The sequence below is a fragment of the Tyto alba genome, unplaced genomic scaffold (genome assembly GCF_018691265.1).
Source record: "Tyto alba isolate M040663 unplaced genomic scaffold, T.alba_DEE_v4.0 Super-Scaffold_18, whole genome shotgun sequence".
NCBI lineage: Eukaryota > Metazoa > Chordata > Aves > Strigiformes > Tytonidae > Tyto > Tyto alba.
The window spans coordinates 35,126,772-35,141,000 of NW_024881280.1; the positions used below are offsets into that span (position 1 = coordinate 35,126,772).

The following is a 14,229-nucleotide window of genomic DNA, read 5'->3' on the forward strand; positions in this document are numbered from 1 at the left end:
TTCATCTGCCTCACCATTTTTCACACTGGTTGTCACAATAATAGTAAAAAAAGAGGGAGATCAGATATTATTACCTGGCCATCAGAAGAACAAGATAGGTTTTGGAAGTGTACTTCAATTAGTAGTTTGAAATCCAGTTATATTCCTCTGCCGGTGTTGCTCTGCACTGGATAATGGTCTGCTGGCATTACAGTGTGATATGTGAAATACGAATTTGTCTGAATTCTCAGGCTACGGTAGATTCAATGTTAAGCTGAGCTATAGTCATGCAGCAAGAAAGCCTGAGAATATACATTTTCTGTCCTGAACTTTACAATCCTTGGAGTAGAGAACTTTATCTTTTGCACTATTAAAAGCCACATTTTAGGCACCATTATTTTATAATAGGCACCATTATTTTCCACAATTTAGAGACTATGATCGCCACAATATAGTGACTATGATGATCAAATTGTAGTGACATGAGGTGATCAAAAGGAGGAAAGTGAAGGCACGCTGCATACAGACGCAAAGGATATGTGGGACACAGTGCTTCCAGTGGGATTGCCCACATGTGGCAGAGCTGCTAGAGCTGGGCAGGAGGAATGAAATCCTTAAACAGCAGTCACTCCGTGGATTCCACCTGGACAGTGTTTCCACCTGGGAAAAGAGGAGATGCCTAGTAAAACCAGTCCTGAAGTTTGCATTTCTGCTGGAGATGGATGAAGTACAGTGCTCATGCTAGTCCCAGACCCCTACTAGTTCCATATGGGCCTTCAGGCAGGGAGTGAAGTCTTAAGACTGTAAATTCTCCAGGAGAGGTACCAATTTAATGACCATGTGCATTTAACCAGTAGCACACAACAGATGGAGGCATTTAGCAATAAAATTAAAAGCTCTTTATTTAGAAATGTGTTTCATTGGTAAATTCTGACTGTCCCAGGATACCTAGCCCTCTGCATGCTGCAGAAGGCATTTCCCAGCACAAGAAATGTCTATGCTGTGCCTTCTCTTTGCTGTCCTCACTTCCAGCCTATACGATGCTGGACCAAGAGAGAGAGAGCAGTAAATGTTTTCAAACCTAAATAGCTATGAAAAGACAAGCAAAAGAGAGCAGGAGTTTGGACAAACCCTGCGTCCCATCAATTTTTCAAATTCACCTTGTAACTTCACACCATTTGATGGCTCCCAGCTCTCTGCTCCTCTGTTCAGCTCCCACATCTCTCTCGCTCTTTGTGTTTATGGGAACGTGCAAGTTGGCAAAATGTCCACGCGATGGCAGTTCAGTCCCCAGCAGAAAGGTGACAGACAGAGAAGTTCAGCATCACCAAGCCTGCACTCCTTCCTTAGTGCAGTGTGTGCCTTCCAGGTGGATAATAAACATAACAGTGTGGTCCCTTGGTATCATGTCCTTCACTCAAGGGTGTAGAAGCACATTAGCATACAAACAAAAGTTGTTATTAAAGCTTGTTAGAATACAAAAAAAAAAAAAAAAAAGGTTTTATTAAATTTTATCTTTAAAGCCTGAAATATAAGGTAATTCCTGTAATCTAACCAGGCTGGATAATTAGTGAAGGGGAGTTTATCAGCTGATAATTACATCTGCATGAAAAGATATATTCTGAGACCTTGCCTGTTCTAGGCAGGGGTCAGAACTATATTACATGGCCTCTCTATCCCATCAAATGTCTAAAATGCCAAATATTTTATCACTTCCCTGTGAGCTGCTCACAAACAAGGTACAAGCAGGAATTTTCCGCAGGAATTATTCTGAGAGTGATTTCAAATGAAAGAACACCTTGCAAATAGTTACGATCTATTCTTGAAATATGCTGAAAAAAACATTGATGAAACTCAGAAAATCAGTGTTTCATCAGGAAGTTGAGTGGCTTTAAAGACATGGTTTCATTAGCTAGTTTTGGATTTTAAGCACTCTCTCTGGGTGGTGCTATTCTTGTGATTAGTTGTATCTTTCCTAGTGATGAGTATTTGTATCGTGAGATCACAATATATAGTGCCTCACCAAAGGGGAAGGAATGTTAGCTTTTTTTCTGAAAACAAGAGGTTATAAAACTCTAGCCTTTACAGGCCAAAAAAAAAAAAAAATCTAGTTTCAATTAAGATAAACAGAAGCAGTAGTTAGATAATATTGTTGGTCTTTGAGAACATAACAACAACATAATTTCCAGATTAAAAAAAATCTGTGCAAAAGCATGTGTACCCAAAACAGAAGGGAAAATAATTTCAGGGTTGTTGCAATTATTTCAAACCACCAGTTTAAGTAAAATCAATATTAAGATTACATGTAACAGAAACTAAAACAATATTTTAAAATATACAACCAGCTTTAGCTCCATTCTATACTGACAAATGGTTTCTAACATTTTGTACCATTTGACCGCTATCACCAGTTAGTGTTTCTCTGAGGTTATAATGTGACATTACCACCAAACTCTTCTGCTATGCCATGTAAAGCCAGGAAGACAATGCTGGCCACTGAGCATGTCCAGCCAAGCTGCGCTGCCCACCCGCAGGATGCAAGTCCATGGATGAAGTGATCAGGTGGTTTTGTTCTCTTAGGGTGCATCAGTTGTCCCTCCTCCCCTCTGCTAAGGACCGTGGCCACCGAAAAGTAAAAGCCCAGGACCTCCCAACAGGCTTTCACAGCTTTCACAGTTTGATGACAACTTTCTGGTCCTTCTACCTCCCCGGGGACTCGGTGGGATGACAGCACCCAACTCCTGCCCTGCCCAGGCCAAAAAACCCAGAGGTGAGCAGTCTTTGACCATGTCTGCTGGGAAACATGCTGGTTCCTAGGGACTTCAAAAGAAATTCCCTGTCATCCTCTAAGGTCTGTAATACCAAAGCTTTCTTTAGCCTAGCTCACACTATAAAGCCAGTGCAACTTCTTTCATCTGCCTGGGTTTTGAGCATCTTGTGATCTGTGTTTCCATGGCAAGTTTCGTTGAAGTTGTCCAGTAGGTGTTACCCACTGGGTTCCTAGTGGGCATGCACCCACACAGGAAGGCAGCATAAATAAGGCAGGGAGACAAGGCTGCTACAGGCGCTCCTTAAATTCCTAAATTCCTCTTCACCACCGACTCCCTGCTGCCTCTCTGTCTTTAACAGCCCGTTCAAAATTATTTACGGTTTGAAAAAAAAAGGTAACAGAGATAAAAATCTCTCGCCTTACACCAGCATGTGCTGTTGTTGCTTTGATAGCATTCTCTGCTCTCTCTGATTTGCTAGTTCCAAATGCATGCAGAAATGACACAAGAAAACCGAGTAAAACCCGCAGATTTTGGCCTTTTAGCACAGTCATTGCTTCCATTTGGAAACCAAAGTGAGCTGACTCTTGGAGGTGCTTGGCAGATGATCACTGCATCAGATGGACAAAAACAGGGGGTGCCAGGAATTACATCCTCTCCTGCTGAGAAGAGGCACAGCCATATGGGAGCTGCGGTGGGAGGGGAGCAGGGAGAAAGGCACCCCATTGGAAATGTCAGGGATGAAAAGTCCTGCAGCAGCCTCACATGGTGCTGAGAAATGTCAGTGATCCACAGGCAGCAAAACAGACATGATAAAAATCCACGTAGTTTAGTACCTTGTCTCCAGCCAGTTGAGTAAAGCTTTTATGGAGAAAGAGTATGTGAATGGAGCTGTCTTGTGAAAGCCTGACAGGCAGGTGGTGTGCTGCTTTTCTTTAACAGGCAGCAAGGTGTCCTGCTTCTTCCCTTGATGCAGCCTGAGTGGGAATGGTGGAGTGTCTGCTGCCTGGCATGCAAGGTGGGCAACCTCTGAAGGGGTGGAGTGGGCACAGGATTCAGGAGGCAGGGGCTGCAACATGGGGAAGGGGCCCCCCTCTCTTTCCCTGGCTCCTTGTGAGACGATTTATTAATTTAACCTCCACAACAGATGTTTCAGTTAGTTCCTCCATTTAGCAATTTGTTGTGAAAAATCTCTTCCTCTTCTAGATCTGCTGCTGGATCACTTCAGTGGGTGCCTCCTTGTTCCCGAATCATACAAAGTAATGATTAGTTTGTCCCTATTCATCCCCAAACTACTGATGGTTTTTCAGACTCCTGTCATAACCTCAGTCATCCTTTTTCCAGTTTGGAGGCCTAATCTCTTCTGTCTCTATTTCTAGGAGGAAGAGCACATGCGGTATGCATACACAGTGGTTGTGCTTTAAATTTATAGAGTCCTCTATATACTAATATAGTCAGGCATCTTGTTTTGCTCACTCATCCATTTCTAATCACTGCCTGTGCTCCACTTGCTTCTTTGATCTGTACTGAACATTAAGCTGATGTTTCCTGAACAGGTGCCACCACTGAATATGTGTGTATATACACAGTTTATCTTTCTCCGTGCATTACTTTTAACTTACCAGAAATTAATTTCTACCATTTTATGCCTTGGTCCCTTGTGTCCTGTGATCCTTACGCAATTTGTGGCGGTCAGCTTTAGATCCCCTATTTTGAATAAAACTGTATCAGCTCTCATGCCCGTGCCCGAGTGATGAACGAGTACATTGTGTAACACAGGCCCCAAAGCAGACCGCTATGAAAAATCTTCAACTATTGATTCCTACAGACATCAAGAGTATATATTCCCTCCGCGTCTTGCATTTTATACAGTTAAAAGTCAACGCAGAGCCTCTGCCTGCCTTGCGTTGCGAGAGCCTGGTTTGTCTAAGAGCCTTCAGCAATAAGCCTTATTTAAAACACTCCTGTAAACAAACACATGAAGGTGCAGCAGCCCTCCCGGCCTCCTCACGCACTTGTGCGAAGCTCCACCTCCACCGCGTGCACCTATACATACACCGCTACAGACACCCCGGCAGCTCCCGGCGCGGCGGCACTGGGGCCTGCGGCCGGGCCCCACGCTCCGGGCGCCCGCCGGGCCCTTCGAGCGGCCCGGCCCCGCCCCGCCCCGCCCCGCCCCGCCCCGCCCGCAGGCCCCTCGCTCCCCCGGCCGCGCAGGCCGGCCCTTGCCCGGGGGAGGGGCGGAGGCCGGTGCCGGTCGCCCGTGGGCGGTGGCGGCCCTCTCCTTCCTGGCCTTCGGGCTGTACTGCTGCTACGTGAAATACGTCCACGCGAAGTACGGCCACATCCCCGGCTCCCCGCGGGAGAGGTAAGGGGCAGGCGAGGCCCCGCCGGCCCGGAGTGGGTTTTTTCAGGTGTCTGCAGGGTGAGCCCCACCGTCGGTGTCCCGGGGGGCCGGGCAGAGCGGCAGAGCCAGCACCCCGGCTGTGCTCGCTGCCAGGCTGGGGCCGTGAGGAAGGGACAGGGCAGAAAACAAACGCTCCGGCCTGTATCTCTGCGGGGCCGGGCCTGGCGGGGTGCGATATGCTGGCCTGCATCCATCTCCCCCGAGGGCCGCTCCAGCGGGCTACGGCAGCATGAAACGAGCGGTTTGGAGGTGCCCGTCAGAGCCGCGCGTTTGCGCCTGATGCCGAAGAGGGATGGGACGGGCAGTAGCAGCCATGCAGGAGGGGTTCTCTGCACTGGACCAGCGCAGCTCCAAGAGGCACACTGACACGGAACTCCACCAGGCACCTTCCCTGCTCTCCCTCATGAGCCAGGTGTTTGGCTTCTGCCCCAAAAAGCCTTGTTTTAAGTGCTAAGGGGCAGTGAGAAAGCTGCCAGCAAGGCAGTGGTGGCACTGTCACAAGGAGACACAATTCTTGCAGGAGTATGTGAGCTTCCCATTCAACCTCACCTTTGGGAGCACATCCCCACTGTAACACACCACAGGAAGAGGCACTGCCCCGACGCTCTCTTAGGCAAACAGGGATAGCAGTTCCCAAGTTTCAGCCTACCTGGGTAATCAGGGTCAGATACTAAGATTAGAGAGAGGATGGATCTTGTCATACCTGAACCTGCTTGTTCTTAGGCTCGTTTCAAGGTGTGAAGTAGCACCTTAGGGTAAATGTCAGTTCAAGGGACCCTGTGGTTGATTTTCTGCCCCTGCTTCAGGGTTTATTGAGCCTGATGTTGGTGATCAGCCCAAGATCCTTCTTGGGAAGGTTTCCGGTACTGATATGTCTTGGTAGAAGCTTGTATGTCATGCGAGACCACAGTACTTTATAGCTTTTCAAAAGTGTAAATTGCTAGGGACTGACCAAGACCCCCATTTCAGTATCTGTTGCACAAACACGTCCACTCCTAAGTGCCCAAGATAAGGAAAGTCAAATACCTCCACCTCTGAAAAGTGATTTATTAAAAAAAAAAAAACAAAAACAAAACAAAAACGATAAAGCCAGGTGCTGTGTGTGGTGGTGGTCTCCCCAGTACAAGACATTGGCAAGCTGGTGAGCCCAGTGAAGGGCAGCCAGGATGCCCAAGAGGCTGAGAGCTGGGCTTGCTTTCAGCTACTTAATGGGTGGTTATGAGAAGGTGGACCTAGATTCTCCTTTGAGTTGCAAAATGCAGGACAAAGGGCAATGGGCACAAGTTGTCTCAAAGGAAATCCCAGTTTAGGTAAAAGGCAACAGCCTCACTGTGAGGGTGCTCAAACACTGTCACGGGTGACTGGGCAAAGCCATAGCTCTGACGTTGACTGGCCTGGAGCAGGGGACTAGACTGGTGGTCTCCAGAGGTCCTTGCCAACCCAAATTACTCTAAAAGGGTAATTTCATCCAAATCGAAACACTTCTCAGCTGAAGCTGTGTCTGGTAAACTGGAGAAGAGCAGCACCAGCAGCAAAGGCTGGCTTGTGTCCAGCTTGCTGCCCACAGGGACCAGCCCCCAGGTTGTGGTCAGCACATCTGCTCCCCAGCCAGGCAGTCCACAGCCTGTATCCTTTCAAAGTGTTATTCTGTCCCAGATGCATGACTTTTCCTTTGCCCTTGGCTCTTTCCCTTTGATAAAAGCTTGTGAAAGCCTTGTGTTAGTATGAAGTACAACAGGATCTTATCAAAACCTCAGACTTTGTCTAAGGTCTTATGGCTGGATGATGACAAGATTACATTAACACCTTTGATTTCCTGGGCTGATTTATTGTATCATGACTGACACAGCACATCTCTAAAGGAGACTTGTGCAGAACAGGCTGGAAAAGTGAGTCCTAGTGCCTTTGTGTCATTTTTACTGCATGCATGACTCGCCAGTGAAGAGAGGGGTTTGTTTCTTCAGAAGCTTGTTTCATATTGAAGATTTAATAGCAAGAAATGGGCAAAAGGGATTTCTTTGCAAATAACGTGTTTTCAGATCATAGTGCCACATAGTTACATATCCCAAACCAAGCACTTGTTTATTTTTTTTCATGGCATGCAGTAAGTAATTGGGACTTCTCATTAGTGGATTAGTGTCTCAGGCCTGTTGTAACACCTCAGTTAATTAGGTAGTGGTGTCACACAAGGGGAGCCATGAGCAGGACCTTGCTTTGTGTGCTTCTTCCTGCATAAATGGTAGTTTATGCATGATCTCTTCCTGCAGTGGTAAGTTGAGCCACATCAGTGACATCGAATGGGGTAGCCCTGTAACACGAATTAGGAAATTAAGGCACGGAGGCCCTGAATGACATATTTAGAGCAGTTTCCAGAGGTTTTGCTAATGAAGAGCTCATCTGTTATATCTGGGGATTTCACATCTTTTTGGAGTCCAGTTAAACGGAGGAGTCAAGTGAAGGATTAAAAGTTTCTGTAGATACTAGATAACTTTGCGTGCTTATTATTTTAAGCATCTCCTGGTTCCAGCAGAAATAAGAACCTGTTTTTCTGCTATTTCAAATTGGAAAGGATGACAGCGTGGCTGTCTGTCAAGTAGAAAACAGATCTTGAGCGCAGCTTGTTTCATTTAGAGAGAAGCTTGTCCAAATCTTCAGATGTATGCAAAGCCAGTGGGAATTCTCCACTTGCAGCTGAAGGAAGGAATTTATCTCTAACTTTTTAATACAGCTGTTGTATTTGAAGAGTTAACCTTTTTTATTAATTTCTACAACTTCCATATTAACCAGTGATTATCCTTCTAGGTTGTCGTCTGTTTTTCAGCATTTGAGCTGATATGGCTTTAGACAGGAGGAGACCATTCCTAATTTTACTCAGTTTAACACCATTGACAGAACCGAAGTGTCACTTATCAGAGCTCAGCATGTATTAAAGAATATTTAATGCAAATGTCAGTTGCATGTGCAGAAACGTAATAGTTGCAGTTGAGATTCAGTCAGCTAGGCAGAGAGCAAAGCAGTTTGCAGGGAGCTCCTACCTAGACCCAAACATCTCCTATAATACAGCAGCAAAAAAGACCTTGTCCTGCATCTCTGCTCTGGTCTTCCTGGCCACCTGAGTGCACCAGCCTGACCCTGGTCCCCAGCTTACCTGCTTGAGGGCTGGGCATTGGCACAGCCTAGGTGTTATTTTCATATTTCCTTACAAGGAGGAAAACAGGAGCAATACTCACATCGCTTCACTGAGCAACAAGGATTACAGTCTATACAAAGCCCTGTGTTGGCATCCTCGTGACAGTCTTAACCTTCATTTTCTGCAGCTTTTTATTTGGACATCTGCTGATCTTGTGGAGAATGCTGAGGAAACAGGAGTTTATGTATGTTCTCTTCCTGCAGTGGTAAGTTGAGACACATCAGTAACATCAGATGGGGTAACTCTGTAGCACACATTCGGAAATCAAGGCACAGAGGCCCTCAACTGCGTATTTAGCATCATTCACAAAGTTGGTAGAGAAGCTAGAGAGAGGACTGATCTTTGTCTTTATGGCTTTATTTGCTGAATTCTGTAGTAGTTCCCAGTACCTGCTACTTTGGTCCTTTGAGTTTTATTAAGCCTGAAACGTTACATGTTGGTGATTTGTACCATAATTCTTTTTTTATTTCTTTTCTTGTAGGGCAGAGAAATATGGACCTATTGTACAGCTTAATGCCTTTCACAGAGTCTCAGTAATGATTCTGGGTCCTGAAGGAGCGAAGATACTGCAAAATAAATCTGAATTGACAGTGAGGCTCAGCCCGTCACTCCAGAAAGAGAGAGGTGGTGCCTGACGCTCAGGGCAGCACGGTGCAGCCAGCCTGTGCCTGTAGGGAGGGTGGCTCTGGCCGGGTTAGGAGGGTGAAGTGCTCAGCTCTCTGGGCTGTCCTGATTTATTTTATTTCTTGATCAGTTCATTTACTTTGTTACCTTTATTTAAGCAGTAGAGTGAGCATCCACCATTTCTGAAAAGCAGACTCTCTGCAAGAGCTTAATATCTCAAACGAGTGAGGCACAAGGGACTGAATTTATTCCTCTAAATATTTGGAATAACCACAGAGTGATATTTCAGGTCATTGGACAAAAAGTGCCAGAGGCATGCAAAACAAGCTAGCAGCATGGGAACGGGGGATTTGGGGCACACCAAATAATTCATCTAGTCTTCAGACTATTGCTACAGGAAGAAAATAGTGAATGTGTGAGTGGCTTTTTATGTTTTGTCTGAGAAATGGATCACAGTCTGTATTCACTGACCTGAGATTTGATTTCAGGAGTTCTTGATGTCACCACAGTACTCAAAGGATTGGCTGGTGTACGGTCATATCTACAACTTATCTGGTGAGAGGTAGGTGAAACCCATCTGAAGCCATTGTGATCTGAAAATAAGTGAAAGATTAATAACGTCACAGGCACGACATTTAGTTTGACTCTGACCAATTACCTTAGTGTGGGGATTACTGACTAATTCCAGACATACGTAAGCAGCACATACGTATTAAATTATGTGGTAAGTCAGATGTCTTCCCTCTGTCAGGAAGGAGGTTATATTGGATTTTTTTTTACTTTGGTCATATATTTTTTTTTCCCCTGTAGATGTTCAGTTAGTCTCAGAATAGTTTGCTCAAGACCATCATCAAACTTCTCACTTAGATTTTAGAGAACTGAATTATTCCTTAAGGCATGGGAGTTTCCATCTCCTAAGCTCAGTAACAAAAAAGGGTTTTTTTTCTCTGTTAGCCTGAAGCTTTTAAAGATATAATAATCCAATTATTTTATTAATTATTTGCATAACAGCTGTAATGAATCAGCATCTTATTGGACTCAGCGGTCCACACCTACCATGCAAAACAGTCCACAGTGATGCAACTGTGTACTTAAAGCAGCATGGTGCTCCCAACACATGGGAAAAATACAAGAATGCAGATGCAGAAGCATTGTCTTTGTGACTACGTATGGTTTGGCTGGCTCCCTTGCTGAGAACTGTTCCTTTCCTTGTTTTCCTAAACGCTAGGTTTCTAGGGAATGGCTTAATAACTGTTTGCAACCATGAGCATTGGCACAAGCAGCGGAAGATAATGGATCCAGCTTTCAGCTGAACATAAGGCAAATGTCTCTGGGATGGCCTAGCTGTTATTTCTACTGTATTTTCACGATTCCCCGTCATTGATCCATTGTTTGATATTTAGAAAGAGAAGAAACCCACTTAATGCCCAAATCATGTTTTACTCGGAGTTCAGCACACCATTTCCATGACAAGTTGTCCTGGGTTGAGTGAGTGGTAGAGTTTTTTTGGTGGCAGGGGAGGGGCCTATCGTGGCGGCCCCCTGTGAGAAGCTTCTCGAAGCTCCCCCAGCTCCACGTCAGCTCCACTTGTTTGGGAAATTGAGCCAATCGGCTGCGCCTCTGCGATAACGTATTTAAGAAGGGACGTGGTGACGGGCAGGGGGACTTGTGAGGAGGAGTTGCTGCAGCTGCGTGAACACCAAGGTCAGTGGAGGAATGGAGGAGGAAAGGAGGGGGGAGGTGTGCCGGAGCAGAGACCCCCCTGTATCCTGTGGGGAGACAGCAGGGCGGCCCCCCCCTGCCACCCAGGGAGATCTACAGTGGAGCAGACATTGATTTATGGCCTGTGGCTTCTGCTTGGAATAATCAAGGTGCTGTGCCCGAAGAAGGCCGGGGTCTCATGGGAAAAGGCAGCCCCGCTGCTGTAATTCAGCGCTGGGAGGATTGCAGCATGCAGGGGAGTCCCACACCGGAGCAGCTCGGGAAGGGCTGCAGCCGTGGGAGGGAATCCAGTCGGAGGAAGTTAGTGACCCATGACGGAGCATTGTGGGGAACGCTGCGGCCCATGGGAGGAACTCATGTCGGAGAAAGTTTGTGGAGGACTGTCTGCTGTGAGAGGGGGACCACGATGGAGCAGGGGGGAACAAGTTTCGGACACTCCCCTCACCAAAGATGAAGGAAGTGGCAGCGCTGACTGCACCCCCCATTCCCTGCCCCTGCGCCACTGGGGGAGGAGGTAGAGATATCGGGAGCAGAGCTGAGCCCGGGAAGAAGGGAGGGGTGGGGGGAAGGTGTGCTCAGGATGTGGCAATGCTTCTCACTGACCTACTCTGTTATGTCTTGTTAGTGTCTGTAATAAATGTATGTTCTTTTTTTCCTTCCCCTAACAAGTCTGCCTTTTGCTCGTGATCATAAAGGGGAATTTCTCCCCATCCCAGTCCTATCTCAAACCCCAAGCCTGGCTCTCTGTTCCTTCTCATTGCCGGAGGGGAAGGGAGAGAGAGCTGCTGCATTGTGGTTGGCTGTCAGTCAGGCCTAAACCACAACACAAGTATAATTTATCTGGACTTCCCAGGGGTCAGCGACACCCCTATGAGCTCAGCGGCAGCAGAAAGGTCCCAGCGTTGTGTCTCCAGGAGTGTGCTGATGGCTGCCTTATCCTGTCAGAAAATGGACCTCGGGGGTTTCACGTGGGCAAGCCTCATCGCTCATCCGAGTGATTCCCTATGGGAGAGATGGTGTGATTGATAAGCAGGGGATTGGTCTGGTTTGCCTGTGTTTTGATGCATTGGGTTTAGGGTCTATAGATAAAGTGCTTTTGCTTTGGCATGCACAGGCCAAAGCCCTTTGCCACGACAGCTGTTGTTTACATGGCAGGATGAAGTAGGGCTGCTATAAGAAGAATTTAGCTCATTTTATCAGTTTGCTTTTTAAAGTATTAAGAAAAAAATATTACAAATAAAAAATCTTTACAATTTTCTACGGAAAATAATGAAAGTAATTTTGCCTGAGCAAGGGTGTCCTCTCCAGAGCCCCCATCGCTCATTTTTATTGATGATTCAGCTACCTGAATGGTCTGATGGAAACTTTTAATGAAAGAGGAGCTGATGGAGAAGCGAGAGGAAAAGGCAGATGGAAAAAAAGAGTTTAGCATGCTGACAATGATGAACCAGGTGACTGTGGTTATCATTGCAAAGGTACCAGCTGCCCATTTCCTTGCTTCTTCTGCAACTGGCAGGAAGGAATGGGAATAACGGGTACCAGCAGCAGGGTGGGATCAGGAGCTGGAGCCAGGGAATAAGACCTTTACCCAGCAGTGCCAGAAGACCCAAAAGACTAACTGTGCCACTTCCATTCAGGCTGAGCCATGGGATGGGGCAGTTAGGGAAGGGTCTGCACAGCCAAGGTGTGGCGTGCAGGATGGGGACCCTCTGCAAAAGCCCTTACAGCCACATACCTGCCATGCCTCCGTGCCAAAAGGGGCACACCGGTGCTGGTTCATGTGGGGATGTTGTATTCTTACCATTATATGTTAGCATGAAGTCTGCCTTGTGCTGGCCTTTCCCTTCGGAATGCAAAACAATTTCAGATGAGTGGAGAGTAATAGTAAATGATTCATCCCCCCAAATAAGCAGGGAAACCGTAATGTAGGTATTACCCTTCCCTTGCAGCCTCCTGCAAGGCAGGATCCAGCCTAAGGTATTTTTAGGAGAAAAGGTGGCAGGGTGAGGCTGTCGTCCCCTTTCACCCCAGCCCCAGGCAGCCAGGAGGATGCAGCCAGTTGCCTTTTGCTTTTCTGCTCCTCAGGTAGCCTTTGGCGTAGAGTTAAATGCACTGAGCGATGACCAGACACCTTTCCCACATGCTGTGACCGTGGTTTTGGAGGGAATGACCAAGGCACGCATACCCTTCTTGCAGGTCTGTAGGCTGCTCACTTCAGTCCTCTCTCCTGGCGTCTAGCTGGAGCCTGTGCTCCTGTGAGGGTTAGCAGGCTGGAGCTGTGCGCGGTCCATATATGATGGGGAAACAGTCATCAGTAGCTCTTTCCCTCCAACACGCATCAAGATAAAATTCATTCATGCTTTAAAACACTTGCAAAATAACATTCACATTTAATGCTTCCTTTCTATCTTTCTGCCTTCTGTTGGCCCCTGCATGTGTCGTCTTCGCATATGATTTTACACTTTCACACCCATCACTGCAAAAATTGAGTTTTTTGCCATTTCTCCAAGAAGGATGGCAGCCTTCAGTCAGTGTGGAAGAAACATGAACGTTCTTACTCTAAAAAAATACATATTTTTCAACTCAAATTCATTATGGATGTAATATGAAATATTTAAGTTAGAAATCATTCCGTAATTTCTTACGAAAGTGGTACTTCTGGCTTTTAGAGCTCCTGTTTCCCTTTTGGGGCCCAGAGGTGAGATTCTGTGTTGCATGTTTCAGTTTCTTTCCATGGAAAGGTGAGGAATTTTGCTCATGGTGCCCAAAATATCAACTCTGACAAGTCAGGACATCAGCATGCACAGATTGAAATATTTCTCACTTCAGCCCAAATCCTTCACCTTGGGGACGTTCACTTTGTTCTGTGGAAAGCAGATGCTTTTGTGACAAATGTCATTTAGCAGAAAGCAGGGTGCTCGCTTGAAAAATAACACTGGCAATATTTTTCACCATTGAAAGGAATAAAATGACTGAAGAAATTCTGTATACAGTATATACCAGGGAAACAGAAGCTGGTAAAGGAGGTCAAGGAGAGTGCGAGGCTGCTGCGGCGTGTGGGGTAGGAGTGCACTGACCGAGGAGAGAGGCCGTCCAGAATGGGAAGGAAGCCACACTGGATATTCTGACACAGATACTGAAAGGAGATGGTAGGGGACACCTTGCTGTTCGAATTTTTCTGTGGCATGTTTTGCCATGAGGTTTTGGGAGGACTGTTACGGGGATCTGAACTTTGATCCTCCTTTAATGTCTTTTTCACACTGAAGACAGTGAAAGTTGCTTTGAAAATTCCCTGTTTCTTTGTGTTGGATCAAACATTGGTTGCAAGTCACCGCTAAGTTGCCCACTCAGCATCCCCTTCCAATGCCACCTCAGTCAAAATGTGCCAAACTGGGCAGAGCATTCTGGCTGTTCCAGCTGGGGCATAAGGGCCTTTTGTTATCTCATTTGCTTTTTTCTCTTGACAGCTCTGGAGGAAAACTAGAGATGATGAAAACATTCTGGATAACTTTATCACTTTCTTTGTTGCGGGTTGGTAG

The 14,229-nt window shown here is 46.3% G+C and overlaps 1 pseudogene; it reads left to right on the forward strand.

Moving 5' to 3' along the window:
- Positions 1-3,734: 3,734 nt before the first annotated feature.
- LOC116960725 lies at positions 3,735-14,229 on the forward strand (annotated as a pseudogene).